Consider the following 5,019-nt stretch of genomic DNA (forward strand, 5'->3'; position numbering starts at 1 on the left):
CAAGGCATAATGTACAGACAAAGGTATGGTAGGATGTGAATACAGTGGGGGTAAACCTGTGCATAGAGTGACGATGAAAGAGATATTGTCTCTAGGAATATCATTTAAACCAGGTGATGTCACCGAATGTGTTGGAGGTGGAATTAAAGTGTTCACTAAGGCGTATTGAGCAGGGCTAGCGGCTCTACAGTGAAATAAGGCAATAAACACTAACCAAAACAGCAATGGACAAGGCATATTGACGTTAGGGAGAGGCATGCGTAGCCAAGTAATCATGGGAGTCCAGTGAGTGGCTTCAGGCAGCTAGAGGGCCGGGGCTAGCAGCTAGCAGAAGGGCCTTAGAAGGACGTCGCGACGGAAGAAAGTCTGTTGTGGCCCCCTCATGCTGAATATGTCGGCAGACGGATCAGCAGGGCACCGTGTGGTAAACCAAGCCAATTGGCAAAATAGGTATAGCGGCCAAAGAATTTGTCCGATGGGCCTCTTAAGTTAGCAGTCCGGTGTGTTCTAGACGGCTAACGTTAGCGGGCCGCGGCTAGCAGTGCCGCGGAGCCAGCTTGAGTACCCCCTCGCAGATTTCGTCGGTAGTCCAGTCGTGAAGGATCAGCAGGGTTCCGTGCCCCGTACCGGCAGTAGAAGGGGGTCCGGGCCAGTTGGCAAAAAGGGTATTATAGCCCAGGAGTGGCTGTTGGGCTTCTTCTGCTAGCCGGGATATGGGCCTAGCATGGGCTAGCTCCAGGCTAATTGGTGCTAGCTTCGTTACTTGTAGTAATGTTAGTTCGGATTATCTGATGTTTACCCTAACCTTTCCCAGCCTCGTCTCATAGACTAGATGTAACATAGTAAATGTAAATCTAACATACTAAATTAGTAAAATATAGTATTTTACGTTTGGTGTGGTTACATAAGACAGAAGGTTACTCAAGGTAAAAGCGAAAGGAGGGTGGTTGGTCGGTTGGGCATATGACGCAAACATCGAGGAACCCAAAGGTTGCGTGTTTGAATCTCATCACGGAAAATTTTAGCTAATTAGCAACTTTGCAACTACTAGCTAACCCTAAATCTTAACCTTAACCCGAACCGCTAGCTAAAGTTAACCACCTAGCAAATGTTAGCCACAACAAATTGGAATACGTAACATATCATATGAATTGCAATTTGTAACATATCATATGAAATTGAGTTTTTAGATTTAGGTACAGAATAATACGAAATGCCCTGAGACCAGGTTGCCTTTCCTGACCTCAGTCTCGTCTAAATACTAGTGTGCAGCTTATCCCATATTTACAACCCAAGGCAGTGTAAGTAGCCTTTGCCACAGGCTTTCAGTGTGTAAGCAATCATGCATACTGATCTGTATTTCAGTAGTCCAGGAAGTGCATGCTCTTTGCCTAACAAGCTCTATTTTATTAGGTACAGTGAGGGAAAAAAGTATTTGATCCCCTGCTGATTTTGTACGTTTGCCCACTGACAAAGAAATGATCAGTCTATAATTTTAATGGTAGGTTTATTTGAACAGTGAGAGACAGAATATCAACAAAAAAATCCAGAAAAACGCATGTCAAAAATGTTATGAATTGATTTGCATTTTAATGAGGGAAATAAGTATTTGACCCCTCTGCAAAACATGACTTAGTACTTGGTGGCAAAACCCTTGTTGGCAATCACAGAGGTCAGACGTTTCTTGTAGTTGGCCACCAGGTTTGCACACATCTCAGGAGGGATTTTGTCCCACTCCTCTTTGCAGATCTTCTTCAAGTCATTAAGGTTTCGAGGCTGACGTTTGGCAACTCGAACCTTCAGCTCCCTCCACAGATTTTCTATGGGATTAAGGTCTGGAGACTGGCTAGGCCACTCCAGGACCTTAATGTGCTTCTTCTTGAGCCACTCCTTTGTTGCCTTGGCCGTGTGTTTTGGGTCATTGTCATGCTGGAATACCCATCCACGACCCATTTTCAATACCCTGGCTGAGGGAAGGAGGTTTTCACCCAAGATTTGACGGTACATGGCCCCGTCCATCGTCCCTTTGATGCGGTGAAGTTGTCCTGTCCCTTTAGCAGAAAAACACCCCCAAAGCATAATGTTTCCACCTCCATGTTTGACGGTGGGGATGGTTTCTTGGGGTCATAGGCAGCATTCCTCCTCCTCCAAACACGGCAAGTTGGGTTGATGCCAAAGAACTCCATTTTGGTCTCATCTGACCACAACACGTTCACCCAGTTGTCCTCTGAATCATTCAGATGTTCATTGGCAAACTTCAGACGGGCATGTATATGTGCTTTCTTGAGCAGGGGGACCTTGCGGGCGCTGCAGGATTTCAGTCCTTCACGGCATAGTGTGTTACCAATTGTTTTCTTGATGACTATGGTCCCAGCTGCCTTGAGATCATTGACAAGATCCTCCTGTGTAGTTCTGGGCTGATTCCTCACCGTTCTCATGATCATTGCAACTCCACGAGGTGAGATCTTGCATGGAGCCCCAGGCTGAGGGAGATTGACAGTTCTTTTGTGTTTCTTCCATTTGCGAATAATCACAGAAACTGTTGTCACCTTCTCACCAAGCTGCTTGGCGATGGTCTTGTAGCCCATTCCAGCCTTGTGTAGGTCTACAATCTTGTCCCTGACATCCTTGGAGAGCTCTTTGGTCTTGGCCATGGTGGAGAGTTTGGAATCTGATTGATTGATTGCTTCTGTGGACAGGTATCTTTTATACAGGTAAGAAACTGAGATTAGGAGCACTCCCTTTAAGAGTGTGCTCCTAATCTCCGTTCGTTACCTGTATGAAAGACACCTGGGAGCCAGAAATCTTTTTGATTGAGAAGGGGTCAAATACTTATTTCCCTCATTAAAATGCAAATCAATTTATAACATTTTTGACATGCATTTTTCTGGATATTTTTGTTGTTATTCTGTCTCTCACTGTTCAAATAAACCTACCATTAAAATTATAGACTGATAATTTCTTTGTCAGTGGGCAAACGTACAAAATCAGCAGGGGATCAAATACTTTTTTCCCTCACTGTAATGGTGGCAGGTGGCAGATATACCTTGAAAAGATCACCAAAGCCACACAACAATCCAAGCCTTGCAGCCCATACAACTGCAGTTGCCATCTCAGGTAATGCATGCAGGAGAACAGATGTTGCTCCCCATGAAAACAATATTGCTATACAAAAGGGTTTCAGCTTTTTAACAAAAAGCCATTGGTTACCTTGTTAGAGCAGATCCTTCATTCTCTCTCCATTGTCCTCAATCCATCCAGTGTCTTGAATGATGACCTACGACCCTTCAGAGAGGGAGTGTCTGAGGAGCTCATGGCGAACATGCTTTGTCGTGGTGTGGGCACGCATTACCAAATCATTAATGGTAAACTGTATCGGGAACAGAACTGTATGTTCCCAGCCAGGTGAGGAAACAAAACATTACAATTAGTCTGTGTACACATCTGAGTTTGTGTGTGCAAGTGTTTCTCATCAAGCTTAGAAATCAGACCCTGGTTTTGTATGATAAATGTGGTCCATTAATTAGTTGTCGATCATTTAGTAACATGTATTATCTTTAGGCCTATATCAGTAGCGAGCTAGTTAATATGATACAGTCCTCATGTCTCTCTGATTGGTTTAGGTGTAGTGTCATGTCTCACCCACCTGTCTCTGATTGGTTTAGGTGTAGTGTCATGTCTCACCCGCCTGTCTCTCTGATTGGTGTAGTGTCATGTCTCACCCGCCTGTCTCTCTGATTGGTGTAGTGTCATGTCTCACCCACCTGTCTCTCTGGTTGGTTTAGGTGTAGTGGGGTGGAGCACTTCATCCTGCAGGTGATTGACAAGTTGCCAGACGTGGAGATGGTGGTGAATGTGCGGGACTACCCTCAGGTGCCAGGCTGGGTGCAGCCTATCCTGCCTGTCCTGTCTTTCAGGACATCATGTATCCTGCCTGGACGTTTTGGGAGGGGGGCCCGGCGGTATGGCCCATATATCCCACTAGACTAGGATGATGGGACCTCATGAGGGACGACCTTAAAAAGTAGGTTTGACCAACTTATGGTACAAGGAAACATTTGTACTACCAGATCATTTTCTCTGTTATTCACAATCACTCTGTCTTCGATCGGCAGAACAGTGGCACAGGAAGAAGTCTTCAGAGGCTCCAGGACTAGTCCTGAGAGGGACCCCCTGGTCCTTCTGTCCAGAGAGGCTCCAGACCTGGTGGATGCTGAGTACACCACGAACCAGGCCTGGAAGTCTGAGAAGGTCCGTCTGGAACTACCAATGCAAATGTCTGTGTGACAGTGGCTTTTTTATTTAACGAGGCAAGTCAGTTAAGAACAAATTCTTATTTACAATGACGGCCTAGAAACAACTGCCTTGTTCAGGAGCAGGACAACAGTTTTTTTTCCTTGTCAGCTCAGGGATTCGATCTAGCAACCTTTCGGTTACTGGCCCAACGCTCTAACCACTAGGCTACCTGCCGCTTGAATGCACTGAGAGCAGTGCTATGTTTTTCAACCACAATATCAACAACTGTTCAATAATAATAATCTCTGTTATATCTATAGCGATGTCCCCCTTTTCTGTCTTTCCAGGGAACTGCTACAGTTTGTGAAAGAAAACGATGACCTTGCTCAAGAGATTGCCATTAGGTAACAAGCTGGGTTGTGAACTAGAAAGAAAGGCTATAGTTAATGTAACCAGTCTGTCTGCTTTCTCACAGCTTGTACAGTAGCATGCTAAATAATCAGACTATTGATATTGTTGACTTATGTTAGTTGACCAACCTCTGCCTCCAGGGGTCAACGGTTCATCCTGGACCACCTGAGGATGGAGGATGTGTTCTGTTACTGGGAGAGACTCCTCACTGAGTTTGGTGGGCTGCTCAAGTACAAACTCCAGAGGAGGACTAACTACAATCAGATCATCCACAAGCATAGGAGGACAGAACTGTGACCGAGCCGGGGGGGGGGGGTCACTCTGTATGGACTATATGGAGATCCAGTCAATAGATAGCGGCAGATTGATAAT

The 5,019-nt window shown here is 45.4% G+C and overlaps 1 pseudogene; it reads left to right on the forward strand.

Annotated features, from left to right (window-relative positions):
* The first annotated feature begins 274 nt into the window (after window positions 1–274).
* On the forward strand, window positions 275–4,494 carry LOC139566223 (protein O-glucosyltransferase 1-like; annotated as a pseudogene).
* The last annotated feature ends 525 nt before the right edge of the window (window positions 4,495–5,019 follow it).

The sequence above is a fragment of the Salvelinus alpinus genome, chromosome 38 (assembly GCF_045679555.1).
Source record: "Salvelinus alpinus chromosome 38, SLU_Salpinus.1, whole genome shotgun sequence".
NCBI classification, from domain to species: domain Eukaryota; kingdom Metazoa; phylum Chordata; class Actinopteri; order Salmoniformes; family Salmonidae; genus Salvelinus; species Salvelinus alpinus.